Consider the following 23,514-nt stretch of genomic DNA (forward strand, 5'->3'; position numbering starts at 1 on the left):
TCACAGATGTTAAACACAGTTCCCATCCCCACCCACTGCGGGAAGCAACAGAGGCAGTGCTGAGCACAATCTGGCACCAGACTTGATCCATCCCCCAGGACTGCACCCTACCTGACCCTCGTGGCCACACCAAAAGGCAGGTCCTGTGTTCCCCATTTCACGGAGGAGGAAAGAGAGGCTTGGAGCAGCAGCTGAACAACTGCACCCAGACCTCACAGCCAAGAAACTGCAAAGGCAGGAACAAACACAAGCTCCCGAGAAGAGATTTCTTTCCTCAAAAGGAACAAAGTCGGGGTGAAGACCCTCCTACTAGACCAGGAGCCTCTTAAGACCAGGGACGGTGTAGGGTTCAGCATGCCACATCCCTGGGGCCACCTAGCTGCCCCACGCAAGAGAGCCCGAGGGAATTCTGGAGGTAATCCTGCCCCAAGAAAGGGGAGGGGAGGGGGCAGCAGTCCCGTGTGGACCAGGAGTCTGGGGGACTGTGAATGAGAGTCTCAGTGAAGGTGACTGGGGTCCAGCCAGCCTCACCACAGAAAGGAAGCTCTGAGCAACAAGGCCACTGGGAGGAGCCCTCCGCCGGCCTCAGCTCCACAGACATCCCGCTCCTGTGCCCGTGGCTGCGAGCTCCACAGACATCTTCCTGGCCATCCCTCGCAGGCACCGCAGGAGGCCTGGGGACTCAGACCCTCCCCAGGGGAGCCGTGCTCTCCGGGAAGAGCTAGACAACAAGCGACTACTTCAGCAGATACAGACAAAAAACAGGCACAGCCTGGAGGGCACCAGCAGAGGCAGCGATGGAGACCAACACTGGCCAGACAAGGCCTCTCCTGGAGGTGACTTCTGAGACCAGAAGCCGGAGGAGGAGCAGCCATGGGAAGATTAGGGAGAGAGCACTTTTGTCAGAGAGGACTGCAAGGCACTGAGGCATGAAAAACGTTAAGGGCCGTATGAGAGGCCGTGATGGCCAGAGCATAATGGGGAAGGGCGAAGGACAGGCATCGCTCTGGACTAGGACTCCAGGGGAAGGGGAGCCCTAGAGGCGGGTCCTCAGGCTCCCTCTCCTGCTGGTCACAGGCTACCGTGTGACCGGGGCAGGCCCTACCCTTCTGGGGCGCCAGCCTTCTTTGCACAATGGTGGGATTGGCCTCCCAGGGTCCCGACTTTCTAGAGAGAGGATTTACTTCCTCATGGTCTCCCATCCCCTGCCATTCCCACCACCCTCTGGACCCCAGGAGCCAGGACGGGTATCTTCCCTGCCAGAGATTCCCAGAAAAAAATCTCAGCACTCCCACTCCAGTCCTGGGACACAGGGGCCGAGGGAGAGGGAGGAAATTCTCACACATAGCTTGCTCCCAGGGAGTTTGCTCATGTTCCCAGGCTGACAACTGGCAACCCTCAGAACTCCGGCCCCTACCCCCTTCCTCCTCCTCCTCCTCTCCCTGCCTCCTGCTTTTCCCCCAGCCCCCCTTCTCCAGCTTAATGACTTCCACATGGGCCTCTGGCAGCTGGAGCCAAGCCTCCCAGCATTGTCTGAAATCTCCAAATTTAGAAGAAATATGAAAATTGTCAACCACTCCTTCCTTAGGGGGTAAAAGCAACATTCGGCACCGGGGGCAGGTCAAGGCGAGGCAGTCACGTGGCAGGCGCCTGGGCCAATGGGGGCCCCTGAGCAGACTCAGCACCCGCCTCGCCCCAACACCGGGCTCGCCTCTTCAGCTCATATAAGGTAAAAGGCAGAGGGGTCTTTGCGGCCAGGGAGCAGCGGGCAAGGGGCTGAGGGGAGGGGGGCCCAGTGCCAGCTGTTTAAAAGTACCCCTGTGGCAGTGGCAGTGAGGGGTGCCAGAGGCCCAGTGAAGTTAGTTGAGAAGCAGTGATACCTCCAACCATCCCCCAAACGGGCTGGCCCACATCTCCAGGCCACAAGGAGACACACCTGGATGGACCCCAAGAGAGGTAAGAACCAGTGGCAGACAGGTCTGTGAGTCTAGCTGTATGTGTGTGTAGGGGGGGGTCTCTGTGGTATCCTCCTCCCCCGGGAGACCCTGGGGGATGCTGCGTCGGGGTTCGGATCCTTGCTCTCTTGCTAACCCCCTCTGGGCCTCAGTTTCCTCATCTGTGCAGAGCCTGGACTGGATGATCTCTAAGCACCCATCTTGTCCTGACCAGATGTGCAGATCTGTGATTCTGTTGGCTTTGGGGACTCCTTGTGGCTGTGGTTAAATGCAGGGGTTGGGAGCAGAGGGAGGGGACAGTGTCGATGTCCCACCGCCTGAGCATCACCACCGTACCCGGGTCTGGGCTCTGTCTTGCTGACTTCGCTGTAGACAATGCTTCTTGTCTTTGAGGTTTGATTTCTCAGCCCTAAGAGCCTGGGGCTCCTGGCAAGTAAAATTGTTTTCAAATAATGGTTTCAAGAAACAAAGCTGTTGGAGAAGCAATGTCAGCTCAGGTTCCAGCAGACAGGCAGCGAGGTGGGAAGGCCAGGGTGTTGGTGGAGAGGCAGCAGTGGGTAGGGCACACTGGCTGGGGGATGGGGGTGCAGGCTCCAACCTCAGCTCTGCTTCTCACTGCCTGGTCCTGTGGCCGCAGGCAGACACCCTACCCTCTCTGGGTTGCAGTTTCCCATCTATACTGTGAGGCCATAAGACAACACAGTCTCTGTGCTTCTGAGGACATGGCTTTTGAGCCCCATTTGAGCCTAGAGGGCAGCTGGTGTTGGGAAGTTTCCCCAGGAGGCCCTGAGCTGAGTCTGCCATTTGACAACAGGCTTAGGGTCCAAGCTGACACCCAGAGCCCGGGGATGTGCTTGGAGGCTGAGCCTCAGGAGGTAGAAAGAGCTGAAGCATCTCTGACTGCAGGCTTGGCCAAGGGAAGGGTCAGCCCACAGCTCTGAGACCTCAGGATGAGCCTGCCCTGAGGCAGCCTCTGCTGGGGAAGGCGCTGGTCTCTAAATTCAGTGTACAAAGGGTTCAGGATCTTGGAGGGAGATGGGGACAGCAGAGAGTTTCAGTGAGGTGAGGTGGTGGAGCCAGGGGATTCAGAGGAAAGCAGAGGACTTGTGATGGGGAACGTGGGAGGCATGGCTGGAAGACACGGCTCTTCTGAATATGCTCTGGCCACATCCAGGGCCAAGAATGGACACAGTCCTCCAGTGTCAGCCTGCCCAGCACTTTCACCTCCCACTGTTGGTTACACAAGGCCCAAGGCCACAACAGTCCAAAAGCAGACTCTGGAATCAACTGCCTGGGTCCAATTCTTGCTTGTTTTTTACTTACAGAACAAATGACCTTTGGCAAGTCACTTGCCATTTCTGAGCCTCAGCTTCCTCTTCTATAGAACAGCTATGGTCTCGGTTCTGACCTCACTTGGCTGTCCTAAGGCATAAGGGACATATGTACCTAAGAGCAAGCTCCTCTGTCCATGGGATTTTCCAGGTCAGAATACTGGAGTGGGTTGCCATTTCCTCCTTTAGGGGATCTCCCCAATCCAAGGACCGAAACTGCATCTCCCATGTCTCCTCCACTGCAGGCAAATTCTTTACCTGCTGAACTATCAGGGAAGCCTAAAAGCAGAATAAATGGGGCTCATGTTCATTACAACTGGACCCTAGTCCTCCTGTGAAGCAAGATGACCTTAGCTATGTTTAGAGACAAGTGAGAATGAGGACCGGGAGCACCCTGAATTGCTGAAGAGAGAACAGGGTCTGGAAAGAGGCAGGAGGGGTGAGTTCAGAGGTCAGAGATTACAAGGCACAGAAGAGGGGTCAGCTTGAGATGTGTAAAGGGCTAGGTGAAGTCTCATTTTCTGCATATATAATAGGACATTTTGTGGGTCATGTGTCCCAAAGTTTGGTGTCTGAAGCACTGCACGCTCATCAGCTGACAGGGAATCCTGGCTGGGGCAGGAAGCTGCACTCCAGACTCTCCAGGAAACCCCAGGGGTATGGAGTTTGGAGAATGCTGTGCTGTCAAGTAGCCTGGGACCCTTACAAACACAGTCGAGGTCACTGAACCCAGAAAAAGAGAGTACTGCTTTAGGTCACAGAGAGAGCTGATGGCAGGGCTACCGCACAACAAGCCTCTGCCAGTAAAGTGGCGCGGATAGGAAAATTATACTGCGATTATGACGGTGAAGGCCTAAGGCCTTTACACAAATTACAATAATTCACTTCATCTTCCAAACAACCCTGTAAGGTAAAAACAACAATTATCCCCATTGCACAGATGAGGACACTGAGAAAGAGAGGTTAAGTAGCTCGCATAAGGCCACACAGCTGGTGAATTATTAAACCTGGACACAGTAAGTGTATCTGCTGCTCCCGTCCCTTTGTCCCCAGGGGTCTCCTACCTCCTGCCCTGCTCCTTAGACACCACACTCCATAACTTCCTGGGGACCCTCCAAAGTACCTCATGATTATGTACAGGGGATCTCCCCCTTCTTGTATTATCACTTAATCCTCCCAGGATTACCCTGGGGCAGGATCAGCATCATTCCATCATCCTAATCCATAGGGGGAAAAAACCACTGGAGCTTACCCAAGGTCACACAGCTAGAAGTGGCGGGGGGTGTTGAACCCACTCTGCAAAATGCATGCTTAAAGTCTGCCCACCAACACACCTCCGAGTGCAAGGATGAGGAATCCCACTTCTCGAGGAGACCAAGGCTAAGCAGGTGACCACATCAGAGTTTGAACTCGAGTCTTCTAGTTCCAAGGTCATCACTCTCCCTTAGCTCTACCACTGCCAAGATAGAAAAGGGTCTGCTTGTCATTGGTCTCTAGGAGCCACAGGGCCGCTCTTTGGGCAAAGTCAGCCCTTTCCCAGGCCGCTTGTGCCGGGGAACAGCTGACACACACACAGCCCTGAGGAATACAAAGCTCCAGTCCGGGTGCCACCCCTGACCTGTGGGGCCATGTCTGATCCCCTTTGTGAGCCCTGAGGGTTGGGGGAGACAGCCTCTGAGGTCCTCATCTCCAGGCTATGCCTGGGTCCTGCCTCAATAGCGATTTCCCAACTAAACAGGCCCTGGGGCTCAGGGCCATGGGTTGTGCAAAGGATCATGATAAAGACTTTTTCCAGTTGTGGTTATTATGACCATTTTTGTCCACGTCTCCTGGGGCACAGGAGCCAGAGTTTCTCTGGGGTTCATATTTAGAGAGGGATTGCTGGATTCTGGTGTGCATGCCTGTCAACTTCACAGGAAAGCGCCAGATGATTTTCCAAAGTGGCCAATCCATGTCACAGTTTCCACCAGCAGTACGTGAGCATTCCCTTCCTTGACAAGCCTTGAAATTACCTGAATTCTTGTTATAGACTTTGTTCTTATTGAATATGTATAATTAAGAAGGAAGAAACAAAAACACTTTAACGCTACTGTTCCACATGGGTATTTAGAAACTTGCCCTACATGCACCAAGTTGCAGGATAGCCTGCAGGCCCTGGAGTGGGGGTGGGCACAGCCCACATGGCCCTCCCCCAGCCCAGCAGTACGCAGGGGCCTCGGGCCAATCGGAGACTGCCTGCGATAGTCTGCAGGAATTTGGGGTGGGGAAAGAGCCCAGGGTGTCTGCCACCTCCTAACGGCCTGTCTAGACAACCCAGGCCCCACGGGGCTTCACCACACATGGTGAAACCCCACAGAGACCGGCCCCCTCCCCTCTTGCAAAAGAGGCTTGTTGGCGACAGTGCTTCATCACCAGAAACCTTTTCTCCAATTCAAAACAGGAATGCACCGCATGAGTCACCCACTCTCGTGGCCCATGGATCACCCACTCATCAGGCCCCTTTTTGTTTAGATGAGAAAACAGAGGCTGACTCTGGAGCCAGGGACCTTTCCAGTGTGGGCTGAATGAATCCCCATGCCCAGGTGATAAGGGGACCAGGCGGGTCAGAGCACTGCTAGAGTGAGCTAAGATGCAGCAGTTCAGTTCAGTTCATTTCAGTCGCTCAGTCGTATCTGACTCTTTGCGACCCCATGGACTGCAGTACGCCAGGCTTCCCTCTCCATCACGAATTCCGGGAGGTTGCTCAAACTCATGTCCATTGAGTCAGTGAAGCCATCCAACCATCTCATCCTCTGTCATCCCCATCTCCTCCCGCCTTCAATCATTCCCAGCATCAGGGTTTTTTCAAATGAGTCAGTTCTTCTCATCAGGTGGCCAAAGTACTGGAGTTCCAACTTCAGCATCAGTCCTTCCAATGAATATTCGGGACTGATTTCCTTTAAGATGGACTGGTTGGATCTCCTTGCAGTCCAAGGGACTCTCAGTCTTCTCCAACAACCACAGTTCAAGATGCAGTAGGCTGGCCATTAAAGGTGCCAGAGAGGAGTCAGGCTGCCTGGGTTTGAATCGCAGTTCTGCCTCATAACAGCTGTGTGACCTTGGGCAAAGTAAGAGTACCAGCCTCATTAGATTATTGAATCATCTGGACTAAATGAGTTACAACTCATGAAGTCCTTAGATCAGTGACTGGCACATAGTTAGTACTCAATAAATAAATAACTGTCCAAATGTGATGACAAAAGGCAGTTTCTTTAGGAGGGAGGAGGTGCCATATGAAGGTCCAACTCCACCCTCCACCCTCCACCTGGGGGGATAATCTACTCTTGCTCCTTCAGAAATAACAATAACTATATATCAAGTCTTCCCAAGCGACCAACTCTCCACTCAGCACTCTCTGAAGTAAATACCATGATCCCTCTGGAAACCCAGAGGCTCAGAGAGATTTAGTCATTTGCCCAAAGTCACACAGCTTTATAAAAGGCTCAGCTGTGGTTCAAACCCAAGTCTGGCTGACTCCAGAACCCATGCACAGAAACCCTAGCACTGTCCTGACTAGTCTGCGAGCAAAAGCTACTTCTGGTTGTACTCATCTAGTAGGAATACTCTTGGCATTTAGGAAGGGGGCCATTTGAAGTATGATACCTCAGTAAGATAAAAGCAGAGCCCCCCGTTCTCATCCCCATGCCCGCTCAGGGGCAAAAAATTTCAGACAATGCTTCTCACCAGTGAGCATACCGCCTGGTCAGTCCTGGGCTGCCCCTGACTGGCACAGGTCATCAGTTATTTGAGGAAGAAGCCGCCTCACTCCTGCACATCCCCGAGAGTGCACATTCCAGCCACAGGCCTAGGTGCCCTCCTCTGAGGTCCTCCTCTGACCCAAGCCACACTCCGAGGGAGATGGAAAACACACTGGACACTGCAAGCTTGGCAGGGACACTGCTCAGCTGCCACTAGCTTCTGCCCCTACCCTCCTCCTCCTTCAGGGAAACAGCTCAGGTTGAAGTGATCAGAGGCAGGCGGCCGCCTTGGGAGGCCATCCATAGTAGCCATGACACCATCCTGACTGGGTTGCTGGGCTCCAAGGCCACTGGTCAGTCTGCCCAGAGCCTGCCGAACCTCAGGCATGTGACCCAACAAGCCCACTGTGCCTGAGAGCACCTGATGAGATAAGCCGAACAAGTTGGGGAGAAAGGGAAAGAAACAGGTTAAGACGCTGGCCTGGTTCTACAGCCAACACAGAAGTTAGTCCATCCCTCTGGGCCCTGCAAGGTGAGATGCTCCATGATTTGAGATGGAAGTAGGACAGCTTCCGTCACCCCTTATGACAGTGGACACTCAGACTCTCAGGGAGGAAAAATCTGGGATAGGGGTGGTCAAAATAGCAGGGGCACACTTTGGATAGACAGAGGTGAGAGAAGACAGCACCCCAGGGGAGTTCTGCCTGCAAAGGTGGGGAGGCAGGACTGGAAAAACATTTTCAGGAGAACAGCAAACAAGTCCACTTGTCTGGAACCAAGAGTGGGTCAAGACCCTGTATGATTTGAGGCTGGTTAAGTAGTGAAGGTCTGGTCATGGAGTGGCTTTGATCGCCAGAAACCAAAGCTCCAGAAGATGGAAGAAGTGTTGCTGGGAGGGAGATTTGTACCCTCCCCCAAAATACCATCAGGCCAAGAGCCCCAGTGGAGGAGGGAGACCTGGGAATTTGGGCACTCTTGACTCTGAGATGTCAAATCTGAGACTAGGGGGTTAGGAAGCCCAAAGGCTGCAGTCACCATCTTTGAAATTTGAAGAGCTTTCTGGGGATCAGGAATTTGTTCTTTGCAGCCTGAAAACACAGGGCATGCAGCCCCAGAGAGGCGAGTGTCTGCAGGATATTAGGAAGAAGTCATCGACAGTCTGTCCACAGAGAGATGAGGTGATTGGGAAGCAGTGAGCTTCCCATCACCAGAGAGGTATGTAAGCTCAGCAGGGACACTCCAGAACTCAGCATTAGAGGAAGTTGGACCTCATGGCCTTTCCCACCACCAGCCTGAGACTTCACATTACAGCCCTAACGGCCCTGGGACAGTCTTGTGGGGCTGAACCCCACCCTCCCTGCTGCCTAGATGTCAGATTCCCAGCTGGGCATGACATCAGTTCTGCCCTGACTTCACACAGGGGCCTCCAGGGACACCCCCCCCACCCTTCCTCCCACTTCCTTCCACCCCTCTGCTGCCTTCTGCCCTTTTCAGGGAGCACCAGGCCTAACCAGAGAGACCTGGAGCCTGCTTGTGAGACCGGGTCCCCAGGGAACAATCTGCCCAGCAGGAATGAGGCAGAGGGGGCCAGCATCCCTGGGGGCCCTGTTCACACGCCCCACAGAGACTGCATGGAAATTCCAGGAGGGTCACAGGGAAGATTCCAATTTAGAACAAAATGCTTTATTTTTGTCCCCTTTTCTTTCCTTTCCCCTTACTGGGGGGAGGGGGAGGCTGTCACAGGAGGCTGGGAGAGGAAAGCAAGCATCCTCGTTGGGCAGAATCACAGGAAGATCAGTGTGGAGAGATGGAGGTGCAGGGCAGAGAGGGAAGGGACCCAGATGAGCCTGGGGAGGTGGACTTCACGTGGGAGAGGGCAACAGGGAGGGCAAAATCAAGGGGATAATGAGACCAGCAGGCATTCCTGGACACTCAAGGCCAGAATTGCTTCAGCTCTGGGTTCAAGCTGGGGTCAGAGAGTCAGCCAAGTTTCTCAGAAGAGACAGGTGGTATCAGGATCGGTTCTTTCGAGACCCTTGGACACTGGGGACTGGCCTTAAGGGACTGTAAAGCTACAGAGTACTACCAAATCCATCTCATTCACCCTAGTGATCCTGGGAGATGCTTAGTAAACACTCCTGGTGTTGACTCCTAAACACATAGCAATAAAGTCTTATTAGAGCTAAAAGGGACCTTTAAGTGCATCAAAGCCATCTCCTCACATTACAGATGCAGGACCTGAGGTCCACGATGGAAGGAAACTTGCCTAAAGTCAGACTGCCAGAGTGGCCACCCAGCCCTATGCATCTTTCTTTGCCTCTTCCCTGCCTTCTAGCCAGAGATGGAGACTATGGTATGGTCTCCCCACCAAGGAGGGAGACAAAGAAAAGGAGGGTACCCTGTCAGGACATAACTGTCTCCAGGAGGTAGTCAGAGGATAGCATCATAGCTTCGGCCCTGGGAGCTCTGCCCAGGAGGGTGCTTTCCCTGGCCAGACATGGTCCCCAGAGTTGTCAGCTGCTGCAGAGAGGGGGCCTCCTACAGAAGAGACAGCCCAAGGCTGGAGGGCAAGCCCTAGATTCTGTTTCTGGCTCTGCCCCGACTCACCACATGACCTTGAATATGGCCTGAGATAGGGTCTTCTCTGACCTCAATGTGCTTGCTGAGGGGCTGGACCCAACCAGCTTGGATGGTCCGAGATTTCATCCAAGACCTGCCTCAGTCTACTGCAGGGCCTCCCCTCTCTCTCAGGCCATCTTAGCTTTTACTTTGGTACAGGAAGTAGGCGAGGCACAGAAGAAAAAAAACAGTTGCCTGCAGAACCCCCTCTGCTGGGAGCAGCATCCTCCATGCCCTAGCTTTGCTTTCCAGCCTTGGAATTCCCGGAGAGGCAAAAAACTGGGAAGGCTCTTATGATCAGTCCAGTGTGAGATCTGAGACCAGAGAGCTTCCGCAGACTGAGCAAAGCCACACAGCAAGTCACATGGCAGTGGGCCTTAGGTCTTCTGACACTCAGACCAGTGCTTTCACTGACCACACTGCCTTCCAGGATGATAGGCACATAAGCCAATCTCATGTGGACCTAGGCATTGACTCACTTGACACTCCCCACCCCTCTCTGAGACTTGGTTTCTTCTTCTATCCAACGGGGAGATGGGGCGGAACAGATGTCTCTAGGAGCCCTTGCACACCAGGACCTCCTCAGCCCTTTCCTCACAGAGAGTGGGGCTACCCAGGCCAGGAAACCCCACCAGGTCACAACCTCCATCCAGCCTGGTCCCACCTCGGACCCCAGGGCTGGGTTTCATCCAGATCTACAGGCTCCAGCCCAGCTCCCTTGGAGGATCTGGATTTTTCTTACCATAAAAGGGCAAGCGTGCCTCTCTTGGTCCCCACTGCCAGCCCCACTGGGGGAAAGGCAGAACTATTTTTAGAAAACTCTAGGGTTTGCTCCTGAACTCAAGATGGAGCCTGTCTGAGCCTGCACCCGGGGAGCCCTCTCCCATCTCCCTTGCCCACCTGCCCTCTGAATTCCTCCCTTTTCGCTCGTTGCTGTCTCTTCCCTCCCTCCTCCTCCCTCCGTCTTGCTCTCACTCTCACTCCATCAATCTCGCTTCCTTTCTTTCCCTCTCATCCTCTCTTCCTTCCCCCTCACTTCTCCCTTCTCCCCAGATCTCCTCTCAGTCAGCTCCCCCTCCCCCTCATCCCTCCTGCAGATCTTGTTTTTGGTGGTTGGAGAAAGTAACACATCTGCACCCCCACACCCTTCTTAAACACTATTTACAACATAAATTCCAAACATCCGCCATCTGGTTCTAGAAAGGGCCAAAAGATATTTAGGAAAGGAAGTCATGATTATTCCATCTTCAAAGCCAAAGGAACATAAAGGCCCTCCTCTCTCCCGCCTCCCTCCAGGGCCCCTTTGTTAAGATCTGACCGATTAGGATTCTTCAGTGAGTGGAAGGGGTCAGTCCCAGCTGGGCCTCTGATGGGTTGCATCACTTTGAGCTTGTTACTTCTCCTCCCCACACCTCAGTTTCCTCATCTGAACAATGGAAACACGACTAGGATGCCTCCAGCGCTAATGCTCTGAGACTTCATGTCCTAGTGCAGAAAATCCTGAGGTCCAGGTCCCTGGGGCCCACCTTGGGCTGAGCAGTGAGGGTGAGATGGGGACAAGGGGACCTCCAGCCTCTCCCCTTGCAGCCCTGTGCCTTTCACCCCAGGGAAATCTATGCATTCCTTCATGGTGGGGGTGGGAGCGGAACCAAACCATCTCCCTTTTTGTGACCCCAGGGGGACTCTGGATGCCACAGAGTCCAGTCCTTTCCCTACATCATAGTGGAGCCCAGAGAGGGGAAGGCACTTGTCTACAATCACACAACATGCCTACAGGAGACCCGGTACATAACCTACTGCTCTTCCCTTCCAAAACCTTCCAGAAAAAACCAACTTTTGTATTATCCAGAAAATATCACCTGGCCCAGCAAACTGGAACCCTAGGGGTCTTAGTTCTTTGCAAAGTGGACAGGAGAGAAAGGAGAACTAACTCCTTTATCATGGAATTTTCTTCAAATAGACCACATACAAGGGAGAAATGCTGTGGGAAGTCCCGTTTCCGGAGACACACATTGCTGGGGCTGACAGAGCCTTCACTTACACTGAAAATGTGCTCTCTGCTCACAGCCCCTTTCCATAACACACATTTGACAGAATGTCCTAAGACACTGACTCACTGACTCACGCTGTCTCCATGAATAGTCTGGTCTTACAGGGGAGCTTGAAAAACACAAGCTAGGTGGCAACCCTGATCCTGACACCTATTAACTATGCGACCTCAAGGGACTGCTGTAACTCGTGAAAGCCTCTCATCTACAAAGCGGGACAAGAGTGGTACCTAACTCATAAGTGATGGTGAGGATGAGAAAAACCTGTGTGAAATAAAGCCCTTAGCAAGTGTGGAGCACATCGAAGACACCCAGTGTCAGCTGTAACACGCACTGGCCTTGTTAAGATTATGGCACGTCCCAGTGTGGCCTAGGTGGGTGGTGGCTGGCACCACTGTCACTCGTCTCCCATCTGTTACATTGCAAAGTCAGGGTGATGGGGAGTCTCGGGGACCCTGGTCTCTCCCCGCAGCCTCCCGAGCTACTCAAGGCTGGGTTTAGGATTGTAGGCCTTGGGGCCGGGCTCCTTTCTTTCCCTCTCTTCCCTCTCTCCTGCATCGTCTTGTGTCAGCCTCAGACTGCATTCCCAGGCCTTGCTCAAAAGTCCCCGGCAGCGACCTTCCCTGGGGAGGAAGTGGGGAGCGTGTGAGGCTGGTGAACTCAGCTGGGCTGTCAAGGGGGTGGGAGGGTGCTCTGGGAACATAGGCCCGGAGACGCCGCACAGTGGAGGGGACACGGGAAGGGGCCCTACATGGCAGCTCCCACCCCAGCTTCCACATCTTCTCTAGATGCCACGCTGGACCTTTGCCCTCATCCTTCCTGCCTCTCTTGCTCCCATGCCTGTGTCTCACTGTGGGCTCATAATGAAGCTGCCGCTGCTCACTGTGGCCTTACAAAGTGCCAGCAACCGTGCTTGCACTTGACACCCACCTCATTTGACCTTCACAATCAAGCCAAGGTCCAGAGAGGCAAAGCCACCAGCTCGAGATTACACAGCTAGAAAGTGCTGCGGGTGAGAATTCAGAGGTCTGCCAGGCTCCAGGGCTAGTGTCTTCTCAATTCTCCCCAAACATATGCCGGAAACCCTAGGGCCCTGAAACCCAAGGAAAACACAAGCCAGGGGACATGCATGTACCTGGGTGAGGAAGCCGAGGAAGGGGAGTTGTGGGTAAAGAAGCCCCTCCAGAGAAAACTGGCGTGGGGTGATGCGGGTGTCCTCACATGGGGCCCTGACCTCAGCCGTCTCCCAGGGTAGTGCCATCTGGCTTGCAGATGTGGCCTATTCCTAGCCCCTCGGACTTCTTGGAAATGAGCAAGACCAGGAGAGGACACAGGGCCTTTTGCAACATCTATGACGACGTGAGCTCTGTCTTGTGGTCATCCAGCTGACTGTGGCCCAAGCTCAGGGGAAAGCTGGGTTGAGTGTGAATAGCCCAGGGGTCAAGCTGGCCTCTGATACTTACCAGGCGTTGACCTGAGTACACTGCAGAGCCTCTTGGAGCCTCAGTAGGCAAGGAAGTCACTCCCATCTCTGGCAGGGGTTTTGAGCATTTCCGAAGCTATAGGAGGGAGCATTCTGCAGGCTGCAAGCCTTGTGCAGCTGGAAATGGTCACAGGTGGCCCCAGGGCTGTCCCTTCAGTCTTGGCTACTGTGTTAATGACAAATTTCCATCTACCCCTAAACGGCTCCTTATCCCTGGATGAGTCTAGAGGTGGGGGCATTGGTCACCGGGGCCTCTGGGAAATTTCCTTCCAAACCCACACTTCTGCCGACAGTGCGCTGGAAAGGATAGGCAGCTCCTCTTGCTCTTGGAGCCTAGAGCTCCTCAGAAGACCCCCTTTGAAAACCGGGTAAGCATTGCCGAGATAATGGCAGCCTAGGGGCAGAAGGATAGATGCCTCGAGGCCTGGAAAATCCCAGCAGACTCGGCCTAAGGCTTCTAAGGACCCAGCAGCACCCCAGGCTCATCCTCAATCCCTCAGAATCCAGCAGCCTGGTCAGGACCCACAGGCAACCCAACATTCTCTGATGGGGGGCATCCTTGTTCCTTTCAGGCAAGGGCACTGGCTGGTGGGAGCTACCCCTTTTCAACCCTCACACTGACACAGCAAACACCCCAGAGAAGGGCCTCCTGAGGACCTGAGGAGGGCAGGCGGCGGGTTCCCTGGACACAGAACTGTGAGTGCCACCCCTCCCCACCCACTGGCACCCACAACCTCCCCTCCACACCCCGCCGGCAATAAACTCCCCATCCCATCCTCAGAATGACCATGAACGCAGGCCTCAGAATGGGAAGTGTTAACAAGGAAGGCCCTGTTGATTGACGGGCTGAGGACAAGTCAGGGCTGTTGGGTTGGGGTCGTAGGTGAAAAGAAAGGGAACCAAGGAAGGGAAAATCCACCGGGGGCCAAGAATCCACCCCCAACCCATGCTCCCTACAGACAGACAGACACAGAGCCTGCATGCTACCAAAACCAAAGGACTTGAGGGCGCTGTGGAGGATGGTGGTCTTCTGCCCTGGAAAGGAGTAAATGGGGTCGGATTCTGAAAGAAGGTAGATGTGGGCTGTCAGGTTGTCAGCCTCTGAGAACAGAAGCGCTCTCGGGGCTTTGGAAGGGTCAGGTGTGCGCGCAGACTCACAGTGCTTGGAACAGGGTGAAGCTCTAGAAACCCAAGCGGTTGTGTTCACCGTCCATCACGCTCTTCCCACGCTTACGGTTGTTCGTGGAGCAGGCAGGGTTAGGGACCAGCTCCATAAGACAGGTGGAGAAACTGAGGCCCAGGGTGGCGAAGGGACTACCACTCAGAGCCATTCAGTCCCAAGTGCCCAGGGGGTTTCTGGCACAAGGTCTCACAAAGATGAAAAAAGAGGAAGATTTGGAAGTGAACAGGGGAGGCAAGACTCCGAGAAGGAGCTGACAAGCCAAAGCCACAGGGTGCCCCAGGCCTGGCTTATATAACACAGCACACCTGTTTACCTCCGCACACCGCACACGTGCGTGAAAACGTGCGCCCCAGCACAGCACACACACCTGGCCTTCATTCACTAGCAAATGAACCTCGGAGACTGGGTCCAAACAAATTGGATTAGGAGGGCTGCAGGCGCCTCCTCCCCCACGCTGTCGGCTCCGACACTGAGCAGGCCTGCAGAGCAGCCAGCTGCGGTCTCTCGGTCTCTCGGCCAAGCTGACAGGTCGGCCTCCGCAGTCCCCTCACCCCACCCCCCGGCCCCGGGAAGGGGGCCTGGGTCCCAAAGAATGCCATGATGATGGATGGGCTGAGGGAGGTTCCAGGGCTAGCTCAAGAGCACACAGGATGTTCGTGCTTATGCGAGGCTCATTTCTGAACAGTTTCCAGCAAACCAGCCCCACCTCCCTTGCCTCCCTCCCCTCCGGCAACCTCTCCCACGATCACCCGGTCACTGCTGCCAGAACCCAGACCCCAAGCAGATCTACCCCCCAACTCTTGGTCCCACAGCTGGACTGAGCAGGAACTGGTCACTTAGGAGGCAATGCCCTGGGGCTGAGACGCAGGCACTTCAGAAGGGAGATGAAATCAGTGAACTGAGACAACGCCATCATAAAAGTGGCATCTCTGTGCTTTCTCATCCACTGTTTTATTTGATCCTCAGAATGTGTCAGGGAGTTAGGATATTGTGCCCATAATATAGACGTGACTACTGAGCTTCATTCATTCAGTGATCCCATAGCCCTCCTGTCCTGAGCCCTGAGTCTGCACCAGGCCCTATGTGGGGTGCTGGGGAATAACTTGCAGCATCTGCCCGCATGGCTTAATGGAACAGTCACCTTTTGCCCAGATTACTGGGCACTGGGAGCCCCCCGATACTCCTGGGGAGCAGCTCCAGCAGAATCCCTTTTCCATATGGCATGTGTGAGCAGTTGAAATTATCACCAAGAGGAGCCTTAGCAATCAGCCCATTCAGAACACAGATCCTGAAGTCAGACATCCCCAAGTTCAAATCCTGCCTTGCTTTCCTTTTAACTGGATGGCTGTGGTCTTAGTCTTTTGAAGCCTGTTTGCCCACCTGTAAGATGGAAAATACAGAAGCTCCCACCTTGTGAGACTGACTGTGAGGACTAATTCTTATTTTCCTTACGCTCTTTCGACACAGGGAGAAACAGGGGTCTGGAGAGTGCAGGGCTCAGCCAGGGTCACACTGGGGGTTAAGTCATAACCAGGTGGATCCCTGCCCCCTGCCCCCTGCCCTGCTTCACCCTAAGCAGCCCAGAGCCACAATAGCTGGCCAGTTTGTGCAGGGTCCACAGGGACATGTCCTGGGTCCTGCCCTCCTCCTTGAGCCCTGCCCAGCCTCGACAGCACCAGAGTCCCAGGTGACCAGCAGTGGCCCCCCGCCCGCAGAGACGGCGGGGGGTGGGGGCCTTAGCAGCAGGCTCCCAGCCCAGAGCAGCCTGGCCATATAAGGGAAGGAGCCAGGAAGGTCTCCTCGCTCAGGCCTGGCGAGAAAATCCAGACAGCCACTGTTTATTTTCTCCTTCCCAGCCTCCCCAGAGCTTCCCAACAGAAGACACAGGCTGCCCCCCGGGGCCAAGCGACATTTCCTGAAGACAGTGGGGAACAGGGAAGCAAAAACAGTCCATCCTCCGGGAGTAGGAGGATGTGGACAGCCAGCACCAGGTAAGATTCTGCCAGGTAAGATTGTGAGGCCACCTGTTCGACTGACTTTTTTGATGGAATGAGAAACAGGGAGACAGTAAGAAAGTGCTTGTGAGAAGGGGTCACACCACTTGAGTCTCCCTAGTGGGATCCATCTCCTGACTGGGGACCCAGAGCAAGGAGGGGCCTCTTGTGGGGTAAGTGGAACAGGAGAGCTATAGACCCCCTTCTCAGTGAGACCTCATTTGAAAGAGAAATGGGGTCAAGGTCAGCTCTGTCTGCCTCCCAGCAAGGATGCAAAACTCAAGGGAGGAGTTCCTGGAGCCAGAGAGCCAGCAGAATGACACCTTTCTGGCACCTCTGCCCTCCTCCCAGTCCAGCTGCACCACCTTCTTCTCCAGGAAGCCCTCCTAGCTCTCCCAGGGAGGAGGAACCTAAGCCCTCAGCAGTCCTCTCTGGGCTCTCTCTCAGGCCATTTGGGTCTGTCCCCTATTCAACTCGCCAAGGGCATTTATCCTTCCATCTCAGCCTGACTGCACTCCTCCAGGGTAAGGACCATAACAGATGCAGGCCTGTCCCCTCGGCACATAGAAGACACATTTGGTTTGCTAAATGGATGGATGAAATGGTTAGACCCTGTCCTCAACCCTGACAGACTGGTATAGTGGTCAGGGGAGGAGATGTTCAGCACGGAGGTTAAAAGTCATGATCCTGAGGCGGCCGTTCTGAGAGGAACCCAAGCTGGGCTCCTAGCTCTGTGCCCTTAGAAAATCCCCTTCTCACGGAACTTTGGGATACACAGGGATTACCACAATGAAAACATTCAAAACATGACCGTTCTTTTTACCATCAGCGTCACTATGGTCTTTCTGGAGACAAAGAAACAGAACCAGGCAGCCTATAGCCACAGAGGATGCGGAAGCAAATACCTTCCCCTGGTCAAAGGCCTCAACCTCTGGCCCTGTGTCAGAGTTTCCCACAGGAGCGTGGGACTGCCTCCCATCCATTTCCTGTCTCTGCACCCAGGAGAGCTGCTATCTTTGCGGCAATACTCTGAGCCCAACGGGGTGTGCTGGAAATAGCCGCCAATTCCCCTAGTACAAGCAGGGCTGTGACCCTGGAACCGTCTCCTCCCCTTCCTGGCTCGCCATGTGCAGTGATAAGGCTCCCCTGACCACCGCACAGCTGTTCTGCAGATTAAGCGTGGTGGGGCGGTTTTTCAAACAGCAGGCACTCAAATGCCACCCTCCCCTTTTTTTTTCCAGATGCCCCCTTTTTAAGTTTTGCCATATCTGCAAACAATCATAAGATTTTAAATTTTAAGGTGTCTTTTTTAATACCTAAATATAAATAGGTAACTAAACACTGTCCATAATTAGGAGATAATAAAGATAAGAGAGACAGTAAGTATGCAGCAGTGCTCTGGACTTGAGGGAGATAAACAGGAGCCTGAAAAGTGTCAGAGACAGGATAGCACCAAACTGAGGCTCTTTCCCCCACCCCGGGAAAACAGAAGGACTGGAAGCAAACTGACAGGGAACAGCCTGGGTCACTGTGTTTTCCAAAGTCAGTGCTCAGGCCACATATGCAGCAAAATTGCGAGAAGCCAAAAGTGGTCAGGTGAAAGAGCTTTGGAAAGAGTCCCGCACCGAGGAATGCAGGGGGCTGGCCTATCAGCTGGCCTCCCAGCAGCAAAGGCTCACTTTTGGGGCACGATCCTCCCTGGCTTCTTACTGAAACCTCCACGTTGGCTAGGCCAGGCGTCTCCTCTTGCAGAGCGTGTGGGAGCAGTCCGAGAGTGGAGTAGACAGGCTGTGGGCTGTCCGGGACCCCCCAGGCTGGGTCCTGTTGTTGGAATCACTCCCCAGCCAAATGCAGTTTGGAAGAAGTTCCTACTGATTATTGGGGAAGGCAGTTCCTTGGGTGGGAATACCTCATAGAGGGGCTGACCTGCCCCAAGTGGCAGACCAAAGGAAAACACTCTGCTGTTTGGGGCCTGATGTCAGATTTCTGTCGGAGGCATGAGAAAGTGGAAGTGAAAGTGAAGTCGCTCAGTCGTGTCCGACTCTTTGAGACCCCATCTGTAGCCTACCAACCTCCTCAATCCATGGAATTTTCCAGGCAAGAGCACTGGAGTGGGTTGCCATTTCCTTCTACAGGGGATCTTCCCAACCCAGGGATCAAACCCAGGTCTCCCACATTGCGGGCAGACACTTTACCCTCTGAGCCACCAGAGAGGCTAATTTTTGAAGGATGTGAGTGTTTTCCTGCTCTCTCCCAGCCCTGAGAAAAGGCTGCCAGCCCCCTCTGCCCTCCAGACATCCCTGAAAGTACATGTCATCCAGCATCAAGACCATCACAATGGTATAAGCAGTGCAGGAGGGCTGCCCTGAGATCTTGGCGGGACAGGAGAACGGGGTACAGGGCTCTATCTGCTCACTCAGAGGTTCCCACCTAAGCCAGGTCTTAAGGGGAAAACGAATGATCTACATGGCCATTCAGTCATCTACCAGCAGCACTCCCTGGGGTCCTTCACCACGTACAAAAGCCTCCACAAGGCCCAGGGATTCCACCACGAACAAACATGGGTGCCGTCCTCAGGGAACTGGAGATCTACCCCAGTCAGACCCAGAGGCAAAGAGCTCTGACACTGGAGAGAATGCGGCTGAAGAACATGATTCAGTCACTCGGACAACACATATTAAGCATCTACCATCACAAATGCAATAAAGGATGAGAAAGAGGGCAGAGAGGACTTCCTTGGTGGTTCAGTAGTGGAGAAGCTGCCTTGCAAAGCAGGGGACTCAGGTTCAATCCCTGCTCAGGGAACTAAGATCCCACATCTCACCGAACAGCTGAGCTCTCATGCCACAGCTAGCGAGACCATGCATCGCACGAAGACTCCACGTGCCGAAACTAAGATCTAATGCAGTCAAATAATTTTTTTTAAAAAGAAAGAGGGAAAAAAATAAATAAAAAGAAAGAGGGCAAAGGATGTGTGAGGATGTGGACCAGGGACTTCTGATGTCTGAAAGTCAGAGAGGGCTTCACAGAAAAAGTGGCCATTTAAATAGAGACTCATCCCACCAAGAGGAGATGGGCAGGGGAGTGAGGGGCAGTAACATGGTTCCTAGGAGCCCCAAAGTGGCGGGCACAGGACTCCCTGGAGGAGTGGGGAAAGGGGGCAAGGGCCCAAGAGGAACATCCCAACTGGGCCAGATAGGGCAGGACTATAGCCTTTTGTGAAGGTTTTAGAATTCAGCCAGAGGGAGACCTTTCAGCATTTTAAGCCCAGGAGAAATATGGGCACATTTGCATTTTGACAAATCATTATGAGAGGATGGCTGGGAAGGATGGGTGGGAAGTCGGTGGGAGTAGAAGCAAGGGAAGCCAGGTAGGAGGCTGAAGCAAATGTTTGAGGATATAAAGTACCATGAATGTGCCATTTGGCTGGGATACACCAAGCATAAAGGTGAGGTATGGGGTCAAAAAGGTAGAACATCACCCAGGGTGAGGGGTGATGGGGCGTTAGAGGGTTCTTCTGGAATGATGAAATGTTCTAAAATTGATTGTGGTGATGCATCTGCCACTCTGGGTTGTTGCATTCTTGCTCAGTCGTGTCCGACTCTGTGAGCCCATGGACTATAGCCCGCCAGGCTCTCTTCCATCCATGGAATTTTCCAGGCAAGAATACTGGAGTGGGTTGCCATTTCTTCCTCCAGTGGATCTTCCCGACCCAGGGATGAAACCCTCATCTCCTGCATCTCCTGCACTGCAGGCAGATCCCGTCCCACTGAGCCATCCGGGAAGCCCAACTCACCATTCTGTCACTGAACTAAAAAACCATTTCATTGTGTAGTTTGAATAGGATTATATCTCTCAACAAAACCGTTTAAAAAGAAAAGGAAGGGTGAAGCTTGGTCCCAGAGGGCTCACAGGCCAGGCAGAAGGACAGGAAGCTCACCGGTGTAGCTGCAGCAGCCTCCGGGGCAGGGGCTGGAGGGAGGAGCCGAGGCCCCTCTAATGCCCCTTCTCCTGCCTAGGCTGGACTCCCTGCCATCGACCCCTGGTGCAGAGCGGCACGGCGTCCTGTCTCCCAGCCTGAGGTGCAGTGCTGCATCTCTGGTCAGTTGGGAGTCTGAGATGAAGCACTGTAGCTCGGGAAGGGAGAAGTTGTTCTGCAGCCATCGCCAGAAGTGGTAAGTGGTATGGTGCCTGCAGGCACCAGGAAGGACGGGAGCGTTTCCATTCTCCAGACTGTCCGCTGAGGAAGTATTGGACTTGAGTCCTATCTGTGCCACTATCTGCTTCATGATTCTGGGCAAGTCCTGACTCCTCTGTGCACCGCAGTTTGTTCATCTGTGATATGAGGTTTTGGAGCATTCGGTGGTAGCCATTACGCAGTACCCTGATTCTGCTTTCTCCTGAGCCCCTGGCAGACACAGCTGAATCAGTCAAGGCATCCTTTCTTAAAGCATTCAGATGTGGCTTCAGAATCCTCCTTAATGCTAAGTCCTAGAGAGCTACTATTGATTCAAAGCTGAAACACTCAAAAAAAAAAAAAAAAAAAAAAAAAGCTGAAACACTTCATCATTTGTGAACTGGTCAATTCCTAAAAACTCTTTCAGACTAAAGACAAAGTCCTGGGCTCTGAGTCCAGCTCTTTACTCTTTGAGGTGTGGCCTAAACTAATCCAGGCATCTCCCAAATATCTGATCCCTCTCAGGGGCTTCAGACTAGTCAGAAATAGCAGAGGAAAACCACTGGGCTAAGCACAATTTTATTTAACCTCCCTACAAGCTTGGGAGGTGGATTTTATTGACCCATTTTCCAGATGAGAAAACCGAGGCTCAGATAAGCCACTTGCCCAAGGTCACACATAAATTATATTGAGCTGGGCTTGGAACCTAATCTGTCTGCCTTCAGATTCATGTTTTTACCCACTGCATGTGACTTGGGAACCTGGGATTGAGGGGAGCAGGAGGAGAACATAATAAATCCTATTCTAGTCTTGCCCTTACATCCTGGGTCATTTTTAGCAAAGACAGACTGAGACATTTTCCAATGATCCTATAGACTTCCTTCCTCTTCTTCCCACCCCCCACCATTGTATTTATCTCACCTTTCAAGTAAGTCCTATACCATCCCATTTTATAATTGGGGAAGACTGAGGTTAAGTGAGTTGCTGGAGGTCACCTGCAAGGAAGGTGCCAAACAGAGACTGGGAACCAGAACTGTCCAGGTAGTTTCAAGTAGAACCCTCCCTCTGACTGGAGACTCAGGAATACACACAATCCAAGGCAACTGAAGAGGGGGGTGGGGTGTTACCAGATGATTTCTGGTCGACAACATGGCCTCTGACTACAGGAAGGTACTTTCCAGGGCCATTGAAGTTCCAGTCACTACCCCCTCCCCTGAAGCAATCATCCACATCCCGCCAGACGTGGTGGCCGCACTGGCTTCTGCAGATGGGGCTGGATGCAGAAGAAAACTCCAGCTGGTCCTTAGGGATATGGCAGGGCCTTGGTGCTGAAGGCCACTCTCTCACCTTGTCCTCACGGTCCAGTTTTCCCAGGAATCCCTTAGATGCTAAGATGGGGATTCCTGGAAATACTGTTCTTGAGGTCATGGTTTAACAGCTGGATTCGCCTCCTTCCCACCCCAAGTTGCCCCCGCGGGACTTGGGCTCAAGCACATCATGAGGCCACGTGGAAGGCCATGCGCTGGAGGTAAGAGGACTTGAGGACTGTGTTCTTGACCTTTAAACTGCTTTTCTTTCCATTTTGTCCATTTCGCAACATCCTGTGAGGCTGGAATGGGAACTTCACCTCTGTCCTACTCTTGGGAAATTTGTCCAGACACTCAGCTGAGCAGTGGTTGAACCAGGACGCCATAAAGCTTGTGTCTCTTTCCACCTCCCCCAACCCCCATCCCAGTTCCCAGCATCCCAAGCAGTGGTGGGGGTGGGGTCACAATATCAAATCCACGTTAGTGATAAACAAATAAATATATGTGAATTTATTTTAAAAGTTCACTAGATCAGTTAACGTAAACTAAAAATCTGTAAGTTTTAGTTCGATTTGGAGTACCACAGAAAAATTTTATAATTTTTCATTAAGGTAGAGAAGACAAAAAAGCTCAGACTGCCCTCTTGTGGTGACGCCAGCCACAACCCTGGAGAATCCAGGAACACTGGGTTGTCCTACACACACACACACACACACACACACACACACACACACACACTCCTTTTGAACCAGCTTAAGACCCATCCATCATTTCATTATCAATGATGTCTCCATCACTTACAGTTTAATGTAACTCACATTACCTGGCTTTGCCCTCAAAACTCCTGAAGGTCAGTGAGATGGTGAAGTGACGAGCCCCTGGTCACCCAGATAGCATTAGGCAGAGCAAGGATCTGTTCCAAGTTCAGTGACTCAGCCAAAAGTAAAAACTACAAAAATAAAAATAAAAGGAAGACATCTGAATAGGTGTAGAAAATGCTGGCTGAATGCCAGAGACCTGATGTGGTCCAGGTGTTAATACTAGAACTTTTCAAAATATCTTCCCAGTGCTTTTTATGGAGTCTGTAGTGACAAGAGGTGCCATGACCCCAGGATCCTTACTTTGGGGTCTAGTAGCCATGTTCTCAGGGACCAGGTGGCTCCCACTTATGTATCAGGCTGTCTCTCTTAACAGGCCATGCTGCAGGCAATTTATAAAGTATCAGATTCCGGTCTCTCTCCTCCTCAGACACTGGAGCTGGCCTGACCATGAAGAAATCTGATTCGCTCCAAATGATAATAATATCTTCCACTTACTGAGTATTTGCAACTTACCAGGCACTGTGTTAAACACTTTCACAAGCACTGTCCCATTCAATCCTCACAACTCCGTGAGATAGGTTCTATCACTTATTCCACTTCACAGATGAGGCAGCCAAGGCACAGAGACGTTAAGAGACTTGTTTAAGATCACACAGCTAACAAGTTGTAAGGCTGAGTCAAATCAAGTCTGTGTTTATACCCGTCACCTGCCCTTGCCCCCCTCTCTCCCATTTGGCCTGGTCTGGCTGGTGGAGCTGTCTCCTGTGGCTTCCCCTGCGGCAGATGGTAAAACAAGCCTGCAGGGAGACCCAAGCAGTCCCTCCTGTGTACTGTGACAATAATAAAGTGTGAGACCCTT

The 23,514-nt window shown here is 53.0% G+C and overlaps 1 long non-coding RNA gene across 1 annotated transcript; it reads left to right on the forward strand.

Moving 5' to 3' along the window:
• Positions 1–1,772: 1,772 nt before the first annotated feature.
• On the forward strand, positions 1,773–23,514 carry LOC136156263 (uncharacterized). The gene is made up of 3 exons (XR_010660917.1): positions 1,773–1,956; positions 13,746–13,869; positions 16,213–23,514. It is a non-coding gene; the product is annotated as an uncharacterized lncRNA (long non-coding RNA).

The sequence above is a fragment of the Muntiacus reevesi genome, chromosome 1, assembly GCF_963930625.1.
Source record: "Muntiacus reevesi chromosome 1, mMunRee1.1, whole genome shotgun sequence".
In the NCBI taxonomy this organism is placed as follows: domain Eukaryota; kingdom Metazoa; phylum Chordata; class Mammalia; order Artiodactyla; family Cervidae; genus Muntiacus; species Muntiacus reevesi.